We start from the raw sequence: 12,358 nt of genomic DNA, 5'->3' as shown, positions 1-12,358 counted from the left end.
ATTTCTATGTTCCATGACAGAGCTAAAAGAAATAGTGGTATATTTTGAATAACAGGTTGGGTCAGCTGAGGTAAATGCCTGTTACAAGAAAAGAAACACTTCAGTACCATAGACAGACAACTGGAATAGAAAGTGATTATAGGGTCTCGATAAGGAACACGGGAATCTTCTTTAACTAAAAAACAAACACGCAAGCACAGAGAAGACACATCCTTAAAACAGGTTTGAGAGACTCCAAGAATTTCTAGCCTAAAAACCTGGTGCCATATTACCCCACGTCAAAGCCACTTCATAAATATTTTCACATGTGGCTTTTTTTGTACAAATCACAACCAAACATAAAAATATACACAAAACATAAGGACAAGATGGCAGAATCAAAGAAAAAAAATGAATATCCAGAAATCAATCAGAGAAAAATGGAGATGTTAAATTACCTGAAATAATGTGAATTCAGCTAGATTTTCTGAAAGAAAAAAAAAGAAATCACCTTCAAGAATGTAAATTATCACCTCAATGATGCTCTTTGAGTGAAATGGGAACATAGAAAACAATATGAAATAACAAAAATGAAACTAACAACAAGATAAAAAGCACAAAAAGAAGTGAAAATTATGGAACAGAAGAATAAAATAAGACTGATACTAAACTGATACTTCAACATTTTAAAAAATATATAACAAAATCAAGAAGCTACGTAAATTTCAACTGAGATTAATACAACCTGATCCCTAAAAAGACACAATATGACAAAGTTTTGAAAGTCACAGACAAGAAGAGAATCTGGAATGCAGGAAGAGAATAAAAAAGATGTAAATTTATATGCATGCTCCTGCAAAACTACCAGCAGATTTATAAACAGAAATCTTTCAAGTAAGAACAAAGTTGGATGATGCAGTTAAAATGCTAAAAAATAAAACTTGTCTAAGCATGAACGCTATATCCAGCAAAAGTATTCTTTAAAATGAAGAAAAAACCAGACTTTCCAAGATAACCAAAATGTAGGAAAGTGTGTCAACAGTAGAACTTTTCTACAGGACATACATAAGGAAGTCCCTCCCATTGAAAATAAAGTATACTTAAAAAAAAGACCAAAGACCAAATTATGTAAAAATGCATAACTCTCTGGAAAAGATATGCACATATACAACTATAAAAATGTGTAGTATTATTATCATGGTTCAAGAACACTTTGAATTATGCTCTAAAATTTAAAGGTTATGTTTCAGCTTGTCCTTGCCTTGATTTGTGAAACAAAGAGAAAAAAAGCAAATGAAATTAGAAAGATAAAACCACAAAAATAATTTTAAAAATTTGTTAATGTATATGCAATACCGTATTAGTGACACTGGTAACAAAGATGAGAGCAGATGTAGTAACTTTAAGAGATTTTCTGTAAACCTCATGCTAACCACATAGAAAATACCTATAAAGACAAACAAAATGTTAAGTTGGAGTAAAAGCATGTCACTAAAATATCAACTAGATAGTATACAAAGATAGAGACAAAATAGCTAAAACAGCCAAATAATACAATAGAATGGTAACAGTAAGTTCTTTTTTTTCCAGAAAATTATGTAAATATTAATGTACTAAACTTCCTAATCGAAATACATACACTGAATAAAAGGATTAAAAAAATTTTTTTTTAAAAAAAACAAGATCTAACTGTGCCATGTCTCCAATAAACTCACTTCAGGTCCAACTTAAAAAATAGACTGAAAATGGCAGGACAGAATAAAAACATTCCATACAAGTGTTATCCAAATGAGAGGAGGGGCAACAATTATATGAAATCAAAACTGTCATATTTCATATAATTTACTTTAAATTAAAATTCATAGTAGACTAAGTAGGACATTCAATTATAGGAGGGTTCAGTAACTGAGAACATATAAATATATAAATAAACCTGACATTAGTTTTCCCAAACACATAAACACTGACAGAATTGGAGCAAAAATAGAAAGCAATGTAATAATGGTAGGATACTTCAATATCTCACTTTAAGTAATGAATAATAAAGCAAGACAAAATATTAATAAGAGAACAAGAAACTTCAATGCACTCTAAAACAATTACACCCAGCAAATGTAGACAGAGAACAGAGCACATGTTCTTTTTAATAGCTCATGAAACATTTTTCTAGATAGACCACCTGTGATACCACAAGTCTTAACAAATGTTTTAAAATTAAAGTTTCAGACTATTATTTACAGCCCAAATGGAATGAAACTAGAAATCAGTAACAGAAGGAAAACTGAAACATTTACAAATTAGGAAAATTAAAAATCATATTCTCGAGCATGCTCTTGTTCAAGGGTTGGAAGACATAATATTGTGAAGATGTCCATACTGCCCAAAGTGACCCACACATTCGACACAATCCTTAATTCCCAATTTTACTTTTCTGAAAATAGGAGAAATACCCCACAAACTTATATGAAATTTTAAGGGACCATGAAAAAGCCTGACAATCTTAAAAAAGAAGAAAAATATTGGAGGCATTACATTTAATAATTTGCAAACACGAAATAAAGCTATAATAAACAAGGCACTTTAGTACTTGTATAAAGGCAGAACACCAAAGCAATGAAGCAGAATGCAGCACAGATATAACCTCTTCATGCATCGTCAAGTGAGTTATTTGCATACAGTTTATAGAAGCATTATCCACAAGAGCCAATATATGAAAGCAATTTGAACTTCTTATACCGAATAAATGGATAAATATAATTTAAAATACAAAGAAAATGAAACATTACTCAGTATTTATTTAAAAAGCAGTACATTTTCTAACGTCTACCATAAAGACAAATTTTGAAGACATTATGGTAAATTTAGTAAGCCAGCCACACACACAAAAATACTGTATGAATATACTTCCATGGAATATCTAAAGTACTTACACCCTTAAAAAGAGAAAACAGAATGATGTTTTTAATTGGCCAGTCAATGGGGAAAATAAGTAGTGGATGCATGTGTATTGCATATCTTTTTGCAAAAATAAAAATGTTCTAGAGATGTTGCTAACAATATACTTAACACAACTAAACTATATAATTGAAAATATTAAAGATTATAAATTTAAGTATGTATTCTTTACAATTAAAAATAAAACAACCATTTACCATCAACCAAAAAAAGCAAATATACAAGTCATAAAATAGGGGCAATATTTATATAGGCCAAGAAACATAAAAATAATTATATTGGCAATAGATATATGGCTGATTCATACCTGACTTCTGTCCAAACATTGTTTTAACGTGTACAGAGTTGAATGCTGGCATATAAAATTTTATTTAAAACAATTTTTTATAAATAAATAAAAACAAAAACAAAATTAATGTGACATAGCCTGCTCTAAAATATGAAACACAGAAATGTAAAATGGCAGAATTTTTTTTTCCAGAGGTAGTCTCTGGTCACCCAAGCTGGAGTACAGTTGTGCAATCTCAGCTCACTACACCTCCACCTCCTGGGTTCAAGCAATTCTCTTGCCTCAGCACCCTGAGTAGCTGGGATTACAAGTGCGCACCATCACACCTGGCTAATTTTTGTATTTTTAGTAGAGACGGGGTTTCACCACGTTGGCCAGGCTGGTCTTGAACTCCTGACCTCAGATGAACTACCCGCCTCGGCCTCCCAAAGTCCTGGGATTACAGGCCTGAGCCACCACGCCCGGCCCAGAAGAAAATTTAACAAAACAAAATTAACAAAAAAATTGAATAAACGTAATATACCACTAACAATAATTCTAGATAGCTATAATTTTCAACTATGACTGCACATTCATAAAGAGCACATATTTTGTTTTTTTTTAATTTCAACTTTCACTTTAGGTTCATGTGTAGGTTTGTTACATGGGTATATCATGTACTGCTAAGTTTTGGATACTACTACTACTCGGGGAGTGAGCACAGTACCCAACAGGTAGCTTTTAAGCCTCTGTCTCCTTCTCTCCCTTCCTCCTCTACTGGTCCCCAGTGTCTATTGTTTTCATCTTTATATTTATGTATACCCAGTATTTAGTTCTCACTTCTAAGTAACAACATGCTTACTTGCATGCTTATTTGGTTTTCAGTTTCTGCATTAATTTACTTAGGATAATGGCCTCCAGCTGCATCAACGTTGCTACAAAGAACATAATTTTGTCCTGTTTGTATAGCTATGCAGTATTTCATGATGTATAGGTACCACATTTTCTTTTTCCAGTCCACCACTAATGGGCACCTTGGTTGATTCCATGTCTTTGCTATTGAAGGCCATGAAGCCTGAATCATTAGTATACAATAAAGGCAGTAACATTTCAAAGAAAATGCATTCTTATAATTCATAAATACTTTGATGTGAAAATTTGAAGAACTTACATAGTACTGAAGAATCTTCTTTATTATGTCATTATTATTTTCATGCTATTTTTACACAAAATGCAAAGCTTATAACGCAACCTTGGAAGCAAACTATTACATTTCTAAATAATATGAACATAAATAATGTACAATATGGTATGAAACATTAATACACAAATGAACGATTAGAAACAAATGCATATCATTTAGATTGTACAGTTTGAGAAAAGTGAATGAAATTGCTAATAACTTTTTATATTCAGTAAATTTAAACATATAAAAATTTTAATGAATGTGGGGTGCCTATTAATTATTTAATTCACTTTTTATATAACATGTACATTCAAGTACATTACCTCAGAATTTGTGAAATTACAAGCGAAGTTAGCATACAGCAAATCAGAAAGTAAAAAGAGGCTGGGCACGGTGGCTCAAGCCTGTAACCCCAGCACTTTGGGAGGCCGAGACGGGCAGATCATGAGATCAGGAGATCGAGACCATCCTGGCTAACATGGTGAAACCCCATCTCTACTAAAAAAAAAATACAAAAAACTAGCTGGGTGTGGTGGCCGGCGCCTGTAGTCCCAGCTACTCCGGAGGCTGAGGCAGGAGAATGGCGTGGACCCGGGAGGGGGAGCTTGCAGTGAGCTGAGATAGGGCCACTGCACTCCAGCCTGGGCGACAGAGCGAGGCTCTGTCTCAAAAAAAAAAAAAGAAAAAGTAAGAAGAAAAACTGTAAGACACAGTCCTAGTAATCTTCATTGTAAAGAAGATAAAATTACAGGGTTCTAAGTAATCTATGGTATTAGTGTTTTTAATTAGTGTTTTTAATAAATCTATGAGGTTGAGTAAATAAAATCAACTATTCAACCACATAGTTATTTGTCACATAGGATTTAAATTTCTAAGCTTAGTTCTTACTAAGACAAAAATACTTTTAAAGTGAAATAGATGTTTAGATTTTCTTATAATCAATCAGATGCTTTGTGGTCTGATGAAAGTTATCAGTCTCATTTTCTTTCTTTTTTTTTTTTTTTTTTTGAGATGGAGTCTCGCTGTATCGCCCAGGCTGGACTGGCACAATATCGGCTCACTGCAACCTCCTCCTCCCAGGTTCAAGCGATTCTCCTGCCTCAGCCTCCCGAGTAGCTGGGATTACAGGCGCACACCACCAAGCTTGGTAAATTTTTGTATTTAGAAGAATGCGGTTTCCAATAAAAGGGTACGTTGTGCCATTTTTAATGACATTTTAAAAGCTTCTGTTTTAACATAGTACTGGTAGTCCTAGGCAGAACAGTTAGGCAAGAAAATTTTGGAAAAGACATCCAGCCAGGTGCAGTGGCTCATGTCTGTAATCCCAGCAGTTTGGGAGACTGAGGCAGGAGGATTAAGCTTAGTAATTTGAGACTTGCCTGGGCAATTTAGTGAGATCCCATCTCTATAAAACTTTAAAATATTAGCCAGGTGTGGAAAATGCACACCTGTAGTGTCAGATACTTGGGAGGCTGAGGTGAGAGAACTGCTTGAGCCTAAGGCTTAAGGCTATAATGAGGCATGATCACACCACTGCACTCTAGCCTGAGTGACAGAATGAAACCCTGTCTCAAAGGAAAAAAGGAACAAAAAAAGGCATCCAATCTAAAAAGAAAGTAGTAATTATGTTACTGTTTTTTGGTGGCATTATCTTATATATAGTAAACCATGAACAGTACACCAAAAGACTGTTTCAGCTAATAAACACACTCAGTAATTAGAGAAATATGAAATTAACATACAAATCATTTGTGGAAAATAATAATCTCATTGAAATAGCATCAAAATAATAAATTTCTTAGCAATATATTTAACCAAGGTGAAAAATCTTTATATTGAAATATTAAGATAATAAAAACACTGAAGATGACATAAATAAATGCAACAATATTTCATGTGTATGGATTAAAAGAGTAAATATTGTAAAAGTGTCAAATTATTTAAAGTAATCTATAGATTCAATACATGCCCTATCAAAATTCCAGTAAAATTTTTTAAAGTAATAAAAAATGCAATCCTGAAATGTATATAAAACTCCCAGAGACTTGCTTTGAATAGCCAAGGCAGTTTTGAGGAATAAGAACAAAGCAGGGGGCATTTTACTTTCTGATTTCAAACTACATTTAAAGACTACTGTAATATAAACAGGATCATCTGTGCATACAAATGCATACCACAATCAGTGGAGCAGAATGGAGAGCCCCAAAACAAATCCATTCATCTAATATCAACTTATCTTTGACACTGAGGCACTGAGAATACACAATACAGAAACTATAGTCTCTTCCATAATTGTTGCTGGGAAAACTGAATACCCACAGGTAAAAAAAATAAAATCAGACCATTTTTCTGACACTATCTTTGAAAATTAACTAAATATAAAATAAAGATTCTAATGATGTAAGACAGAAATCCTTAAAAATTTTTAATGAGGCTGGGCGCGGTGGCTCACGCCTGTAATCCCAGCACTTTGGGAGGCCGAGGCGGGCGGATCACAAAGTCAGGAGATCGAGACCACGGTGAAACCCCGTCTCTACTAAAAATACAAAAAATTAGCCGGGCGCGGTGGCGGGCGCCTGTAGTCCCAGCTACTCAGGAGGCTGAGGCAGGAGAATGGCGTAAACCCAGGAGGCGGAGCTTGCAGTGAGCCGAGATCGCGCCACTGCACTCCAGCCTGGGCGACAGAGCAAGACTCCGTCTCAAAAAAAAAAAAAAAAAAAATTTTAATGAAAACATATGAAGAAATCTTAATATTGGTCTGGAAAATTAATTTTTGGATACAACAGCAAAAGTACAACAATAAAAGCAAATATAAACAAGTTAGACTGCATCAAACTAAAAAGCTTCTGCACAACAAAGAGAACAATAAGAAAACCGTATCTGACAAGTTGTTAGTATCCAAAATATTTAAGAAACTCATACGAATCAAAGGCAGAAATTATAATAATAATGGTAATAAGACTGAAAAATAAGCCAAAGACTAAACTGATGATTTTCAATGAAAGCATACAATTGGCCAACAGGTGTAAGGAAGGTGCTCAATATCACCAATCTGGAAGTTGCAAATTAAAACCATGGTGAGATATTACTTCACACACATTAGAATTTCTAAAATCAAAAAGAAAAGTTATAACAAGCATTAAGTACATTTTTTAAAAACACTGTACACTCTTGGTGATTCATAATTTTTAAGAGTCATGATGAAAACCACTATTAAGGTTCTTTTAAAAAATTTAACAGTACTGCTATACAATCCAGCTATCTCATTTCTGCATATAAAATAAATTTAGTATCTCAAATAAACATCTGGACCTTCACCTTCCTTGAATCAAACAATTGCCAAGATATGAAACAAACCTAAAATGTTTGTAGACACCAACTGGATAAAATAAACATGGTACATACACTCAATAGAATATTATTCAGCCATAAAAACATAAGAAAACCTTGCCATTTTGACAACATGGATGGACCCAGATAACATTATGCTAAGTGAAATATGCCAGACACAGAAAGACAAATACTGTATGATCTCACTTTTGTGGAGAATGTGAAAAGGTTGGACTCCTAGAAGCAGAGAGTATAAAGATGTCTGCTAGGGCCTGGCTAGAGGTGGGGAAAATGAGATGTTGTTCAAATGGTATGAATTTTTATTTATAAAATAAGTTATGGTGACCTAATGTACAGTTTTATGACTATAGTTAATAAGACTCTTATGTATGCTAAAAATCTGCTTGCAGATCTTAATTGTTCCCACTACACAAAATGTAACTATGTAAAGTGATAGATGTGTTTGTTCATTAATTTGATTGTACTAACCATTTCACTATGTGTATACATATAAAATCAATACATTGTGTACAAGAAATATATACGTATTCAGTTATCTGTGAAAAATCCATGTTACACATACGTATATACATGTGTGTACATATATGTATATGTGTGTATACATATATACACACATATATACATGAATGACACAGTCCCAGTAAGCCTCATACTAAATAAAACTGTAAAATGACAGACATTTAAAAATAAAGTTAAAATTGAGAGTTTAATATATGCTCAGCAATGTTTTTAAGCTCCTCAATGACATAGTGTGTTTCATAAATGTATGAAGTAGATACACTGAACTATATGACAGTTGAGGCATTTTGGGCATACAGAGTTTAATTGACAAGTATTAGTTTATATATTTAGGGAGATACTTAGTGTTTTGATAAAATTACTGAATATAAATTTCTATAAAAGCATATTTGAAACCTCTGTAGGATAGAAAATTATAAAGCAGCTGGGCGCAGTGGCTCACACCTGTAATCCCAGCACTTTGGGAGGCCGAGGCAGGCGGATCACCTGAGGTCAGGAGTTCGAGACCAGTCTGACCAACATGGAGAAACTCTGTCTCTACTAAAAATACAAAATTAGCCAGGCACTGTGACTCATACCTGTAATCCCAGCTACTCGGGAGGCTGAGGCAGGAGAATCGCGTGAACCTGGGAGGCACAGGTTGTGGTGAGCCGAGATAGAGTAGCTGAGGACACGTTACCCTGCAAAGATTCCAAAACGCAACCTCAACCCAAAGACATTCTGTTAAGGTGTGTGTGCCTAGGCAAGGTAAGGGGAGAGGTGCAAAGATTTGCTACAGTAGAGTGTCAGGTGATGATTCTTGGCTTTTCTGTCATGTGAAATGTTCACAAACAGAAAAATAAGAGCCAACCACTGCTCTGTGAAATGAAAATGAACAATTAAAATACTGTGGCTGTTTTAAAACTAAATAAAGAACTAGTAGATGATAATCTTATGACGTGGGGAGGGATAGCTGGCACTTGGGAATGTGGGAAAGAAAATGTAAATTTAGAATTTTCTACAGGCCCTACAACAGTTAGGTTAGGAAAAGAGTCATGGATTTGGAGACCCTGCTTGCCATACATTTGAAAAATGCAAGGAAAACCGGCCCCTTTGTGGAGCATCAAGGAGCTGGCAATTCAACTGAAATGGCCATGGTGCCCTGGGATTCTACCTGAGGAAACCTAACTATGTCAAAGGAATTTCTTGTGAATGACTAACTTAGAGAAAAACAAAACGTAGGCTTAACCAACCACAAACTGCCAATAAAGCTCTGACTACATAACCGGGACCTTTCTACCTGATCTGTGCAAATGCGATATAGAACTGTACCCAATCAAATATTTACTTTGGTTTGCTTCCTCACGCTTCTTAAAAAAGCCTTTTCTTCAAGTCTCACCTTTGAGCCCACAAACCACAAACCATAGCTGGGTGCTCTCTCATTCATAAATTGCTGTTTGAGCAAATAAACGGTTTGTATTAATTCATTCCTGCATTGCTATAAAAAATACCTCAGACTGGGTAATGCATAAGAAAGGAGCTTTAATTGGGTCATGGTTCCACAGGCTGTACAGAAAGCAAACACCAGCATCTGCTTCCAGGGAGGCCAGAGGAAGCTTAAAATCATGGTGGAAAGCAAAGCAGGAGCTTGCAAAGAGGGCAAAGGGGATGAGGGGTGGTATACACTTTTAAATGACAAGATCTCCCGAAAACTTACTATTGAAGAGACAATATCAAAAGGGGAGGTGATGAACTATTTATGATAAATCCGCCCCCATAATCCAATCACCTCCCAGCAGGTCCGACCTCCAACAGTGAGGATTACATTTCAATTTGAGATCTTGGCTGGGAAACACATCCAAATTATATCACTACTTAACATTCTAAAGATGCCTCAATGTAGACAGGGGCAGAGACTCAGGCTTGTAATCCCAGCACTTTAGGAGGCCCGAGGCGGAGGATCACTTGAGCTCAGGAGTTCCAAACCTGCCTAGGCATCATAGCAAAACTCCGTCTCTACAAAAAATACAAAACTTAGCCGGGCGTGGTGGCACACACCTGTGGTCCCAGCTACTTGGGGCCTGAGGTGGAAGGATCACCTAGACCCGGGAGGTGGGAGGCTGCAGTAAGCCCTGATTATGCTTAAAAATCCTCAACTTAATTTTTAAGAGGAGAAAGGAAGGAATGGGGGCCCCACGGACCACTACTACTTCTACGGAAAAACTCCGGACCCCAAGTGGAGATTCCCTCCCCTTATTCCCTCCAATCGCCCCGCATTATCTGAAGGAAACTCGGGGTTGCAGCACAGAACTGCCCAGAAAGGGTTCTGAGCAGGGGAGTAATTCGTGCTTATGGACTGGGCAAGAGGCTCAGAGTTTTGCCTGCTGGGTAAACCCCTAATGTGCCCCGGAGGGAAAGGAGGGCCCAGCTGTGCCACCAGGCACTGGGGTCTGGAGACTCTAGAGCTGACCAGGAGGCCCAGACCCCCCGGCAGCCAGTTCCCGCCGGATTCAAACCGCCTCTTCCCCCTCCTCAGGACGTCCAACCCGGCGCACTCACCATTTTCCAGCTTCCAGATGTTCCGACGTCCTCCCTAGGGATCTCCCAGTACCTGCAGGTCACGGGATAAGAGGGGCTGTGGTAGAGTCACCTAGCAGACCCTAGAGGGTAGAAGACCGAACAATTTAGACAGGAACTGGAGTCGGCCTTCCAGCTTGCAAAAGCCGCCTCTTCCTCTCTGGCTGCGAATCTGATTGGACAGTTTTCACGCTGGCATCACAGATTGGCTGGGGCTTCAGGCCCTGAGTGACAGGAGACGTAATCAGACCATTGGCTAAATGAGGTGAGAGTGGGAGGGTTGTTTTTGTTTTTGTTTTGTTTTGAGACAGAGTCTGGCTCTATAGCCAGGTTGGAGTGCAGGGCCACATTCTCGGTTCACTGCAACCTCGGTCTCCCAGGTTCAAGCAGTTCTCCTGGAGTGTGGCAGGTTTCTGGCTGCAGCGTTTTCAGGCAGAGATTCCTCGCTGTGCTGGGACCTGGCCCTCCCTGAGGGACATTTGTATTTAACCTTACATATATATCACTTTCTGAATTATATTTGTGTGTTTACATATGTATACACTTACACAGTACACATATGTTACTCGCAAATTAAAACAATATAATTACAATTATTTGAAAGCTTCAGATTTCATAACCTTCCTGGCCTCCAGTCTTCTGAGCAGGAAGCCTGAGCTTTAGAAAAGGTGGCAATGGGAGGCGGGGGCTGGAGGCTGGGCTGGTTGGGAGGGTGCGCTGTGGGTACGAAGGGCCGGTACCAGAGCCAGAGCCGGGTGGGCACCGTCAGGGGTGCTACGGAGGAGGCTGGCGCGCTGGAAACGCTCCCACATCAAGGAGAACCTAGCCGATGAGGCCCAGCTGCCTCTGACCGGACTGCCGCTGGACACGCTCAGCGACCTGCGCACCCAGCTGCGCCCCAGGAGGATCCCTTCTACTACTAGGCAGCGTGAACGACCACCCCAGGGTGCGCCTGCGCCTGCAGGACCGCCGGTGCTGCTGCTTGTCAGCGACCCTAGGTAGTCTGGGTTGGAAGAGGCAGAGCCATGACCCAGGGGACCCGGGTACTGGCTGAAGGAATAGGCGGGGGTAGGGGGCACTTTGGGAAGGCACTCCTTCCGCCTCCCGGGAGCCTAAATGCCGCTACAGGGTCTGGGCTCCCAGGTGGACAGCGGAACACTGGTCTGACTGGCTGATTCACACTTCCTCGGACACTCCTGCTGGAGCCCCAGCCCCAGCCCCTGACACTGACCTAGGACGTTGCGGCTCCTGCCCAGGCTATCAGGAGGGAGCCTCGAGCCTTCCAGCTCTACTGTGTGACTGAGACTATGGCTCCCCTCTTGGGGCCCCGGGTGCCCTGTCTTCAGTGGGAAGCACTGGGCCACCTTGGAAGGCTCCCATGGGCAGCCAGAAGGCACCACATACAGAGGGAACAGGAGAGGAGCTCTGGGGCACCTTTTCTTTCCCCAGGACATTCTCCCAGTCATACCTTTGTTCAAGACGTGCCCCCTGTGTGGGGCACTTTTCAACCACTTCTCTGCAGCTCCAGTCTCCCTGGGATTGCA

At 38.6% G+C, this 12,358-nt stretch overlaps 1 long non-coding RNA gene across 3 annotated transcripts in view; it reads right to left on the bottom strand.

Moving 5' to 3' along the window:
* Positions 1-10,936, bottom strand: part of LOC126944273 (uncharacterized) — a 44,438-nt gene extending 33,502 nt beyond the window's left edge. For 2 of the 3 annotated variants that reach the window (XR_007721992.1, XR_007721994.1), the window contains exon 1: positions 10,797-10,936. This is a non-coding gene — a long non-coding RNA (uncharacterized LOC126944273). Of the gene's footprint in view, positions 1-437; positions 467-10,796 lie in introns of all 3 variants that reach the window. The other variant, XR_007721993.1, reaches the window with a different exon arrangement.
* Positions 10,937-12,358: the final 1,422 nt, after the last annotated feature.

The sequence above is a fragment of the Macaca thibetana genome, chromosome 20 (assembly GCF_024542745.1).
Source record: "Macaca thibetana thibetana isolate TM-01 chromosome 20, ASM2454274v1, whole genome shotgun sequence".
In the NCBI taxonomy this organism is placed as follows: Eukaryota; Metazoa; Chordata; class Mammalia; order Primates; family Cercopithecidae; genus Macaca; species Macaca thibetana.
Note: the sequence above shows the minus strand (reverse complement) of the source record. Positions and strands in the feature narration are given on the sequence as shown.